Here is a 13,530-nt window from a genome sequence, read left to right as displayed (position 1 = left end):
TAGGTTTAGGTTTCTGGTTTTGACATGAATACTTTTAAAGCTCTGAGAATATGGGGCTAATATTAAAAAACGGAGCTCCATAAGGCAATTAATTATTGCTGTGTGTTTCTAGATAAACACCCTTATACTGTGTTCTAGCAATTGAAACTCTCAGCTGTCACTTCAGCTTATTTGTGGAACAAGGAAAACTGCTCTTTTTATTAATATATCATGGCAACATCATGTATTCTAGATCATCAGAGAAAAATTTAAGTGTCCTCAACATCAAATTACTGTCAAGTATATGTATACTACTGCTGTCTCAGTATTTGAAAACTAGCATATGCATGATAACTTTTTATTAATCAAGATGCTGGATTAACCAGATCATTTTCTTTTGCCATAACCAAAGAGCTGATATTTTAACACTATAAAGTATTGTTACAGAGCAAGAACAAACACAAGGAGTAGCTTTATCACTGCATGTCATGGACAGATGGCTTTGTAATCTGCTCAAAACTTAAAGACAAATACCTTTTAATAAAATTTCAAAACTTGTCTTAGTCAATTAGGTTGATATATATATATATATATATATATATATATATATATATATATACCATAAACTGGGTAGTTTGGACAACAAGCATGCATCTCTCACAATTCTGGAGGCTGTAAATCTGAGATCAGGGTGCCAGCATTGTCAGATTCTGAGTGATGACCTTTTCCTGGTCACCTTGTATCTTCACATGGCAGAGAGAGACAGGAAGCAAGCTCTCTGGTGTCTCTTCATATAAAGGCACTAATCTATTAATAAGGGATTCATCCTTATGATCTCATTACCTCTCAAAGGCCCTACCTTCGAATACCATCATATTTGAAGTTCTGATTTCAACATGTGAGTTTGGGGAGGCGGGCACAAGCATTCAGTCCATAGCAAACCTCTCCTCTCTAAAAGTGCTCACTTTAAGAAAGCTGCTTAACTTAAAAAATGTCATGATCCATTGAAAGCCTCCATTATTGAAAGCCTCATTATAAGAACAGACCCCAACCCCCAGCACCCTACTCCCACAATATGAATCTCCAATTCTTAGAATATACAACATCATCTTAGGAATCTGGGTAGGTATTATTTACTTCCCATGAAGTTACCAAAGAAAACTCACACTTATCAAAAACATCACTAATTAACTTATGAAAACTGAAATTTCACTTTGTTGGACTTCCACTGTATGCTGGTTATTTTAGATCATACCAATTGAAGCAAAAGAACAAAGCTCTGTGCAAAACATACTAAGATAGAAATGAGAAAACCTGAGAAATTTTTCTGTTGCTGTTGTTGTTATTGTTTTTAAAATCCTGGTTCTGCTATTCATCTGTTCCTTATTTCGTATCTCTGTTTTTCTCTCTAAATTGCCTTATGGGGGAGGGTTAGTGAATTTTGTCACCTGAAAAGAATATGGTACAGAATAATAAAAACTGCCTGCAAAGCATTTAGAATGCCTTGGAGATAAATACCAACTAGCTACTATTATAGGATCATTAATAAGCTAAAAATAATAATGGGATACCTTTAGTAAAAATGCTGGGCTAACATAAAATACACTCTTTTATAGAAGGAAGAATGAATTTGGATCTTAATATTTTTTCTCTTCTGCCTAGTATTGCCATTCCATTATGAATCATTATAGTTAGCCATTCACAAGTTCTCTGAGTCAATTTCCTTATGTGATGACCAGGACTCAAATTTGTTTCTCTTGTAATGGTCACAAGCTCTAGACACAACAGTTGAACCTATGAATCCACTCCAGATTAACAAAACCATTATCAAGTTTGAATTTTCTAAAATTTTCAATTAAGAAGGGTCAATAACAGAACATTCTTTTTCATATGCCAGAACTTCATACAAAATACTAATACCTTTTCAGCAATTTAAAACCTCTGGCACTTTAGTCTTCTACTTCTCTTGTCAGAGTTACAGCATAAAAGTGTTATGTTTTAAATTATGTATCATGTCACTTCTTAGAGTCATCTCTTTTTTTTTTTTAGCTGAATTAAGAGATTAAGAGCATAGGAATAAAATAACCCATGGACTTTGAAATATATAGTAAGGTGAAATTATTTTTTATGATACCTTTGATTTATATTTTAATTTTAAATCCACAGATAAAGTGCTATCATTAAACATACTTTACTTTTTATAATAAATCAATGGTACCTTAATTATTGCATTATAAAGTAAGGACAGATAAATTATTCATACATATCTATTGCAAATTGAATTTTTAAAAACTAATTTTATTTTCCACATTCTGCTTTCATCTTAGCCACTAGTGGAAAATAGTCCATTTCATAGCCACTGCTAATATGACACAGTTGGCAGTCTTTACTCAGAATAATCTTAAGACTGAATGAAAAGAGAAATGTCAATGTTATAGAATATAGATCAGATGAGAACATACTTCTAGGGAAATTGAGCATTTATGCAATGACAGAACAAAGAATGAATTCTCAATGTGACCAATGGTTTAAAAAAGTTTGGTATCTAAATATTTTAGATTTTGTGTTTTTTAAGTTTTTCTTATTTAACTCATTATTTGATAACACTGCACTATGGGTCTGCCTCTCTCTCCCTGTTTGGTCCAATTCACCTGTACATTTTGCTCCTATCCCCTAAGGCAGTGGTCGGCAAACCGCGGCTCCCGAGCCACATGCGGCTTTTTGGCCCCTTGAGTGTTCTAACGCCACTTCATAAAATAGACTCACCTTGGCCGAAAACTGACCTCTGCGCATGGGCCACCAAGTTTCAATCACACTGTAAGTGTGCGCCCGCACGTGGTATTTTGTGGAAGAGCCACACTCAAGGAGCCAAAGAGCCGCATGTGACTCGCGAGCCGCGGTTTGCCTACCACTGCCCTAAGGGCCTCAGTGAGCACAGAACTCTCACTTTATGCCTAGGTAGGTGTGAAGAACAGGCAAGGGTGAGAACTAGGAATCAGTGTTGTGATAGAAGCTATGGATCCAGCCCCTTAGAAATGTCACAGTTATGTCTTGCTGGTCTTCTCCTACCTAAACTGACACATAAATGCAAAGATGAGACAAAGATCCTATTTTCCCCTCTCTACAGTACAAATTGCCACGCCACATAAACTCCTCCACTTGCTTCACTACCCAGGTGGGATAATATTTACCAAAATGGACAATGTGATTCTTCTCCTGCTTCCTTTTGAAGAATCACAAAAGGAAGGAACCTAGGAACCTAGGCTGCCTCTCTGGCAGCCTAAGGGTTTCTGTTTTGTCACCTCACCTGGGCCTTCTCTTTCCCAGCAGCACCCCACACTTGAAACTTTTCCCCTTCTCCTCTCATCCTTCAAACTTGACCTTCCAGCCCAGGGGTCCTCAAACTTTTTAAACAGGGGGCCAGTTCACTGTCCCTCAGACTGTTGGAGGGCCGGACTATAGTTAAAAAAAAAAACTGTGAACAAATTCCTATGCACACTGCACATATCTTATTTTGAAGTAAAAAAACAAAACGGCAAAAACACCCGCATGTGGCCCACGGGCCGTAGTTTGAGGATGCCTGTTCCAGCCCCTCAGATCTTTCCTCTCTATTTGTAAACTAAAAGAAGGTGCTCAGGTGGTAATGAGTTGTTACAATATGCTCAGTATTAAATCCTAACAGAAGTCCTTCTTTTACCCCCAAGAAGAATCCAGAAATGTCCAGCTGTGTAACAAGAAGGGAAATCCTTATGTGTGGAGAATTACACCCCTTCAATCTCATCCCCCACATTGTTAGATTACCAAAAGATAATGATGGCCTGAAAGATAATGGTATATATATACACATACACACACACACACACATACACACACACACACACACATACACACACACACACATACACACACACACACACACACACACACACACACACACCATTGGTGACATTTGCATCCTGTCCCCAGGTGTTACAGGGTGACATGCAAAGCTAAATGGGTGGAATTGAGATGGCGCCTCAGCTGACTGAGGCAGGAGAGTGCCCTGAATCCCTGGGCCTCTGTGATCGCGGGAGTCCTCACACAGGGTGAGGGAGGCAGAAGGAGGACCTGAGGAAGTGTAAGGGGATCAGCTGTTATTGCTGAAGGAAGAGGATGGATGCAGAGCCAGTGGTTCTCCCAAGCCCTTGGGCAGAGATGCGCCTGCCACACCCAGTGATGCCGCTGTGTTCCCACCAACAGAACTGCAAGTCCATCAGCGTGCGCTGCTGTCAGCCCATGTGTGTGGTCCTTCATTATAGGAGGATGGAAACTAGCCCCCAGGGGGATGGGGTAAGAGGCTCCGTGGCCACTGAGCGAGCAAGTGGAGAGTAAGTGGTGGGGAGGGTGAGGCCAGCACTTCAGAAAGCGAGGTGCACTCAGGAATACATGGTGGGGAGGGGAACTGAGCAGTGCAGGAACACGGGAGCTGGGCAGGCAGACAGCAGTGCTGCACGAGACTGGAGGTGACGGCGAGGGGCAGTAAAACCCCCGTGCAGTCAGACAACAACAGGCCTGGGTCTCACAGGTCCTGTGGTCAGAGTGGAGCAGCTTAGCAGACCCTCTGCTCCAGGTCTCACATGCTGTGCAAGGCTATGGTGAGCGGGGAGCCTTCTGGCCCACGCTCATCAGGACGCTGGTAGGACCCGTCCTGGGGACTGTCTGACTAGAGGCCCAGTTGCATGCTGGCTGTGGACAGAGACCCCCTGAGGTCCTATAGGCCACCCTGGCTCTTTGCCACGGCTTCTCCAGTCCCCAAGGGGGCCTCCCCCGACGGCTGCCACGACCTAGTTGGACAGGCCCCAGGTTGCCGCGGGAGCCACATCCCAGTTCCCTGACTGGGCTGTTAGGAGGAATCATGGTCTCTCCCACTCTCAAGAGGAAGCGTTCACACGAGGCAGGACACCAGGAAGCGGGGCCACTGGGGTCTGCCCAACACAGACATCAGTCACTCTGGACCCCATCACAGTGTTGCCTGGATCTTAATGTTGGGAAATGTGTGACTCCTGCCAACTGTTTATCCAAGGAGATGACGGGTCCATGCTCCATGGGCCCCACGGGCAGTTGTTAGATCTCCCAGGAGGCCTTGCAGAAGCCATCTTACTGGGGGGCCTAGAGACTCAGATCTTTTTTTCAATGTGAAACAGTCCAAGTCTAGCATGTCAGACACAGATTCCACTATAAGAAATGTACAAACGAACAAAACAAAACAAATCTGAGAGTCAGATAAGCCAGTGCAGTATCTGTCAGCAGTGTCTCCTCCGAGGGGCCCGAGGAGTCATTGGCAGAAATTCTGTCACCTGGGAACCCACAGAAAAACTGTTCAGGGCTAGAGAAAGTGCTGGAGCTGTTCGCCGAATGAGTGCGTGACAATATGGTCCCCGATTTCTTTAATAGAGGGGACATCTTAGGCCTTACCATGCAGTCTCTGTTATGATGCATTTACATAATCCTATATAATAGAAACATAATATGTTAAGTGTCCAGTCATCAGGTCAGCCATTCAACCAATCAAAGCATAATATGCTAATGATATGCTAAAGCTGCTCAACTGCTTGTTATGACATGTACTGACCACCAGGGGGAAGATGCTTTGACTGGTAGGTTAGCTTGCTGCTGGGGTCCAGCCGATCAGGACTGAGTGAGATGGGTGGGACATGCCCTGGAGCCCTCCCACAGTCCCTCCCCAGCTGGCCTATCTTCCACATCCCTCCCGGGCCCTGATTGTGCACCGGTGGGGACTCTCGGCCTGGCCTGTGCCCTCTCGTAATCTGGGACCCCTCGGGGGATGTCAGAGAGCCAGTTTCGGCCCAACAGCAGAACGACTGGTCACTATGACACACACTGACCACCAGGGGGCAGACATTCAATGCAGGAGCTGTCCCCTGGTGGTCAGTGCGCTCCCACAGGGGGAGCACTGTTCAGCCAGAAGCTGGGCTCACAGCTGGTGAGTGCAGCGGCAGTAGTGGGAGCCTCTCCTGCCTCCACGGCAGCGCTAAGGATGTCTGACTGATGGCTTTGGCCTTTTCCCCCACACAGGGAGCAGGCCAAAGCTGTCAGTCAGACATCCCCTGAGGGCTCTCAGACTGCGAGAGGGTGCTGGCCAGGCTGAGTGACCTCCCCCCACAGTGCACAAATTTCGTGCACTGGGCCTCTACTTTAATAAATAAAGGGGGAAAGGCACTGATTTAGATATACAGAAGAAAATTAGAACTTTTAAAACGTTCGATTATTTTAAGGTCTGGCATTTTTAAGGGGTGGGGGGTAGAGTAATCTTAGTGTTTAGAGCCTCTAAAGTGCCCCAACCTAGGTGAGAGAAGGTGAACTGTTACAGCCATTGCAACAACCATCCCCCCTTGTAAGGTCAAGGATGGCTAGAATGCAGGGAGGAGGAGGAGAATACAAACTAGAGCACATGGGGCCCAGTGCAAGTGCAGAAACAATACTTTTAGCCTCTTCAATGGTTGTGGGCCCTTTAACTGTCATTAGAGAGCCTAAGATGTCTCTAGTTTGCTCCTGTATATACATTAATGTCTTACTGGTAATGCCAAGTTCAACTGTGAAGGAGGAGATTCTTTGATGATGCTGCTAACTCTGGCCCTTCTCTACAAGCATTTTACCCTACAGAGCTTTCTTTCCCTAACTGTGCTATCAGCCAATCAGGTTTATACTTCCCCTTGCTGTCTTTGGCTCTACCCTCCCTTCCTCCTGCCCTTCCCCAAAATCATTAAAGTAAGAACCAATTTGTAAACTAATTTCTAATAATGACATCAAGGAGTCAGTCATTTGCAGACATAACATGAGCCTGGAAGTCAAATAAACTTGGATTCAGAGCGGGGATTGGGAGACTGGGTGAAAAAGATGAAGGGCTTAAGAAGTACAGATAGGCAGTTACAGAATAGTCATGGGGATGAAAAGTACAGCATATGAAACATACTCAATAATATTGTAAGAACTATGTACAGTGCTAGGTGGATTATGGAAATATTGGGGGTAGGGACACTTAGTAAAGCATATGATTGTCTAATCACTATGCTTTACACCTGAAACTAATCTACACCAATAAAAAAGAAATATGCAAATTGACCATACCTCTGCAATGTCCACTAGCCAATCAGGAGTGAGTATGCAAATTAACCCAACAAAGATGGCAGGTTAATTTGCATAAGCAGGTGCCAAGCAGCCAGGTGGGGCAGGATGCCTGCTATTTGGGGGAGGGTGGAGGGGCGGAGGGAGCTACAGGAGCGGCGTTCCAGTCAGAGCACACACTGAAGGTTCTGGCCAGAGCAAAGACTGCCTGGAGCAAAGGCAGAAGACAGTGGCCAAAGCGAAGTCCTGGGGCCCAGGTGCCGGAGGAAAACTGGTGCCAGTAGCCAGGGGAAGGAAGGCTTATTCTTGCACGAATCTTCATGCAATGGACCTTCAGTATAAAATAATATTAAATGTAAACTATAATTGAAAAAAATTTAAATAACATAATATATAAAAAGTACTTATATCGGCAGACACTCAATAAGTGTTAGTTCCCCTCCCCCCACCCCATGGAATAAAAACAGATAGCACATGTACATTTGCATAGTGAAGTTACCCAATGTCTTTGGTTTTCAATTCAAACAACAAAATATTTATGGACTATCTACTATGTGGCAGGCACTCTTCTAGATTCCAGAGATTAGCACTGACCAAAACAGACAAAATTCTATACCATCAGAGGGCATATATTCCAGTGGGGAGAGATAGACCCTAAAAAATAAATAGGTGTGTATACAACATGTCAGATGTTGATAAGTTTTATGAAAATAGATAAAACAGTAACAAGAGACTAGATTGTGTGGGGTGTCAGGAGCCAAGAGTTGGTCAAAGGATTAACTCTGACCTTCAGTAAGTTACTGAAACTAGGCCCACTTCCTCTTGCCTGAGGACAAAGCATTTCTTCTGTAGCCACCCTTCAACTGCCACACCCTTTATCTATAGTTACGACTTTAGCCGATTATCTAGGTCAGCCCCCACCCCTCCTAGGCATCCACCCTTCTAGAAATCACATATAAAGAACGCTGTAAAAAATAAAATTTTGAGGCTTGATCAGAAACCCCTTTGTCTTGCCTCCATTCTTTGCGTCCCTTGTCTGTCTCTCATTCTCTTAGGTGCGCCGCCTCGGTACCCCCGTTAGAAGACCCCGCTGGCCAGGACAGTGGGGTATGCAGGGAGTATTGCAATTTACCAGTAAATGGGGTGCTTAAGGTAGAAAAACCTATATAGAGTTCTGGGGGAAGATCATTCCAGGCAAAGAAGACAGTGCAAAGACGGTCATGTGGGAATATGCCTGGTGTGTTCAGAGAACAACAAGAAGGCAGTGTGGCCTTGGCCAGATGGATCACTTGGATGAAAATTGTCCTGTATAATGAAAGGTTTCAAGTTCAATTCCAGGTCACAACACATACCTAGGTTGCAGGTTCGATCCCTGTTGGGGCATGTACCAGAAGGCAACCTATCAATGTTTCTCTCTCACATTGATGTTTCTCTCTCTCCAATAAGCATGTCCTCAGTTGAGAAAGAAAGAAAGAAAAAAAAGGAAAGCCAGTGTAGCTAAAAGTGAGAACAGTAATAGAACCTCAGAGAGAGGTAAGGGATTAAGTTAGATTATGTAGGACCTTCTGGGTCATAATAAAGAATTAGGCTCTTACTTTAAGTAGGCTGAAAAACCACCATTGGGTTTTCAACCATAGCAGTGACAAGTTCTGATATGCTTCATAAAAGTCACTCAGCAGTTGTGTTGAGATAGACTGCAAGGGGAGAAAGGGCAGAAGTAGAAATACAACCAAAAAATGATGGTGGCTTAGACTACTGTGGTAGCAGTAGAGATGGAGAGAAGTAGACTGGTTGTGATATATTTACCAAGGTAAAATGGTGGTAAGTGCTTTGGAGAGTACTAAATTAGCATAAGGGATACAGTTGTTGTGGGCTGGGTAGGGTTATCAGAGAAGTCTGATGCTCATAGAACAAACATTGCAGGAAAAGAAGACAGCATTATAAAAAACATGTAGAAAACCTATTTGGGGAAGACATCTTTGCAGGGCATTGTAATCCATCTAGGTCAGTTGTTTTCAACCCTAACGGTGCATTGGACCTACTAGAGAGATTTTAAAAATGAAACAAAAAAAAGGCAAAAACAAGAAACATTAATTTCCTAGGCCCCATTCCAAATTGAGTAAATCTGAATCTCTGAGTGTCAGGGATCTCTATTTTTTATAGCTCCCCAGATAATCTTTAACTATATCTAAAGTTGATAACCACTCACCTAGATACAAGTCTACCCTGCCTCTCAACTTTAGAGAAAGCTCTAGATGGGTTCCACTGATGGGAATACTAGTGGGTTAGTTGATTCCATTGTCTCAATCATGTGATACATAACTTCAGAATGTGGCCACAAATCAGGGATTTCCAAATTGCTCCAACATTGCTACTCCCCTGCCTTTCCCAGTTAGTTTATTCCCTTCCAATGAAGTCTGTTTTCTTATAGCCATTCAATTCCAAACCTGAACTGAGCTGCCAAGTTAACAATCTCTACTGCTGTTCTACCTTATAGTGTATCAAGACTGCTTCCTCTTGGAAGCTCTGGCCACTTAATCCACAGCCACAGAATGCTCCCCAAGTCTATCTACAAACATCCATATTTAGAGTTTAAAATACACTTCAGAAGTGCTTTACTAGATGAAATAGCTCCTAACATTAATTGCACATTAGAATAACTAGGTAAGCTTTAAAAAAGAAAAGAATTACTAGAGAAGCTTTAAAAAAATACTCAGGTTCATCCCAGACAAATTTAATGACAACGTACGGTGGTGGCGCCCAGGGGTCAGCATTTTTAAAGCTCCCAAGCTTTTTGTAATGTGCAGACATATTTGAGAACCACTGTCCAACATCTATGCTTTTAATATCAGTCCTCTAACGTTACATCTCACAATTTTATTTTGAAATCTGATTTCTATAGTTTACATGGGAAGCAAGAAGAAAATCTCTTATTCTAAGACATAATAACCTTAATAACACTAACAAACAGTGATGTAGTAAGGATCGGGCAGTAGATCAATTGCCTGGGTGCAGACAAAGGGAGGTATATTTTCTGTAGAAAATTTAAAAACAATAAAAAATTGACTAAAAGACAGTTTGTTTTTTATTATCACCATGTGCATTATTTCTAAATGTTAGTGATAAAATCTCCCAAGGCCTTTCATTCCCACTGCCCTTTCCTCTTAGTATGTCTCTGCTAACAAATAATCACTTTCATAACCAGGTGGGAGAAGTGCAATTCCTATCAGTTGGTTTCAACAGTAATTTCACAAGGGAAAGAATATACAGAATCTTACAGAATTGTTGAAGCAATTTAGGAAGAGAAAGCATCTTTTAACTACTAGATTTGCATAATAAGCTCCTCCCTTTTTTCAAGAGAATAGTGATATTTCAATAAGAGCACATGTTGGATGATGGTTAGATGTAATATACATATACCCTGCTTTACATAATTGATGGAGTAAATATGATTAACTGGAACACATCCATTTCCACCTTCTTCTAGTGCACCTGCTAGTAGTATATATACTAGAAGACTAAAAACTCCAGGATTCTGAATGAAAATTAGAAAAAATTTTGTGAGGTAGACTTTCTCCTGTCATTTTGCCATTATTAATCACCAAAAGCAAGATCTAGAAACCTTGGGTCTTGCTACAGCAACACTCGAGAATCCAGTCACTAGAACTGTGAGTAGCTGTAGCAATTCCTTATTGTTGAATTGCAGATATGGCAATGTGGTCTTAAGGTCAACATTAAAGTTACAGTTGTGGCTTCCTCACTGTGGTCACTCTTTACCTTTCTGAATGTAGTAGAGTTAGCAGTACCCCAATGGGTCATTGAGAGTGTTGATTGGGGAATCCTTCCTAGATGCCTAGCCTAAAACCCACTTCTCTAGCTAAGTATTCTGTAAGCACCTAATTGCCTGTATTAGACAGTTTTTTTTTTGGTTGTTGTTGTTATTATTATTATTATTATTATTATTATTGCTTAAAATAGGGTGTTTCTGTTTCATATAATTGAATACAAACTGATGTAGTATTTGGTACAATTCAACAAATATTGATTCAGCAATTATTACAGTGAACTTGACAAGTAAAATCCCTGCCCTCATAGAGTTTACATTCTAAGTGAAAGTTTATTGAAAATAAAAATAAATATCCAGCGGGCCCCACATGCAGCCGCATTTGAATGACCCTGAGTGGGGCTCTGCCGAGAGCCCAGGGACTCTCTAGGCTTCAGGGTGCAGCAGTTGGTCAGCGCCAGGGCTGGACTGAGGTGCCACGGTACCATGAGGCTCGAGAGACATTTTGAAGAAAGAAATATTAAAATGTGATGACTGATTAACTATAGAAAAAAATGAGGGTAAAAGTCTATGGTATCTTGAAGGTTTTAAGTCTGGAAAGCTAAAAGAATGGTGGAGCTACTGAAATAAATATACACACTCATAATACTTTTTGTTTTAGGTATTTAAGAGATTATGGCATCTGAAACCCACAATGTTAAAAGACAGAACCTTTATAATAATATTGAGGATCATTCCATTGATCATCCTAGAAAAAGGATCTCTAATTTCACTATTAAGAACATGAAGGAGGTTAAGAAATCTCCAAAACCGATGGCTGCTTACATAAGTAGAACAGTTGGACAGGCTGTTAAAAGGCCAAATAAACTACCTAAGGTGATCTACCACAGAAAGTTCATTATCCTTTTCCAAATTATTGTTTTAAAAAGAAACAGTCTCCTAGAAGTGGGACTGTGATATGGCAAATAAAGAAAATGAACTGGCTTGTGCAGGCCACCTGCCTGAAAAATTACACCATGATAGTCAAACATATTTGCTTAACTCCAGTGATTCTGGTTCTTCACAGACAGAAAGTGCCTCATCAAAATACAGTGGGGTTTTTTTCTGAGGTTTCTCAGGATCATGAAACAATGGCACAAGTTTTGTTCAGCAGGAATTTGAGATTGAATGTAGCTTTAACTTTCTGTAAAAAGAGAAGTATAAGTGAATTTGTAACTTATTTGGTGAAGATAGAAGACCTTGGAGTGGTGGTGGATTGCCTTTCTGTGCTTACCAATAGTTTACAGGAAGAAAAACAATACATCTCACTTGCTGCTGTGTAGACTTGTTGCCTCTTGTAAAGTCACTACTTAAAATCAAATTTGAAGAATATATAATAGTTGATTTAAACTGGCTTCAAGCAGTCATAAAAAGGTGGTGGTCAGAACTATCATACAAAACAGACATTAGAAATGATGGAAATATTCAGATTTTAAAACAACAATTAAGTGGATTATAGGAACAAGAAAACTATCTTACTTTGGTTCCAGGATATATTGGTAATATAGCTAAGGATGTAGATGCTTATTTATTAGAGTTGCATTGAAAGACTTCATCTACTACAGAGCATTTGGTTATTCAAAACATCCCTGGACTATATGATTTCCAAACAAGTCTCATTGGAGAACTGAATTGTAAAAGAAATAAAAATCTTTTTCTTTTAAAGCCACATATGAAACCACTAATGAAACCCTAACAATCTATTTCACATTGAAGTGGAAAAATATCCGAAAGGAGCAGCTTCAACTTTAATAAGGTGAAAGTGCACTATGAAGATGGTTTACCTTTGCTACATTTGGGATTTATATGGTTACTTGGCAACATTATTGAAGAACTACTGGATCTTAATGCAATCCTTCATAAGAATATACTTTATACTATGTGAAAAAAATAAGACAAAACTTATTACTAGGAATAGCAAAGAACAATCATCATTACTTTTTTTAAGATTGTGTTTTATAAAAAAACACTCAAATGTGTGCAGCTATTTTCTTACATTGAAAGACTTTGAAAGTTTAAAATATCATAGTAAATAATCAATACTAAAACGTTTTTGTCCACACTGAGATACTGTGTAAACAAAATGCCTTAATTATTAATAAGCCAATGTATATGACACCAAGATCTGTTTTTTTAAAAAAGTAAAACCAACCATACTTCTGGCATGAAAATTATGGAATTAAATCAGGGGTTTCCATTCATGTGAATGTTGTTAAAACTTATTCTACACCATCTTTAAAACGAGAATATTTTTAATATCTCTGAATTTTTTTGCCAGAATCATCATCTCATGTATGTATATGTTTTTCCTATATAACAGAAAGAGGTGAATATGTATTTGTATGAGTGCTTAGCTGGAAATGTTCATAGAGTTGATTAATTTATATTTAGTTTCTATTGTATATAGATTGCTAATATTTTCAGTTCTCTATCATTTACGCTTCATTTGAGTAAATTTACTAAATATCCCCCCTAAATAATAAATAAATAAATATACTTTTAAAAGTAAATAATATGCTAGAAAGTTATAGTGATATTGAAGTAAAATAAGAGAGATAGGGAGTACTAGAGTCTAGAGTAGGATGACATTTTAAATGAAGTGG

The 13,530-nt window shown here is 40.4% G+C and overlaps 1 pseudogene; it reads left to right on the top strand.

Annotated features, from left to right (window-relative positions):
- Positions 1–11,563: 11,563 nt before the first annotated feature.
- On the top strand, positions 11,564–12,473 carry LOC103300431 (KATNB1-like protein 1; annotated as a pseudogene).
- The last annotated feature ends 1,057 nt before the right edge of the window (positions 12,474–13,530 follow it).

Source organism: Eptesicus fuscus, chromosome 1, assembly GCF_027574615.1.
Source record: "Eptesicus fuscus isolate TK198812 chromosome 1, DD_ASM_mEF_20220401, whole genome shotgun sequence".
NCBI lineage: Eukaryota > Metazoa > Chordata > Mammalia > Chiroptera > Vespertilionidae > Eptesicus > Eptesicus fuscus.
Note: the sequence above shows the minus strand (reverse complement) of the source record. Positions and strands in the feature narration are given on the sequence as shown.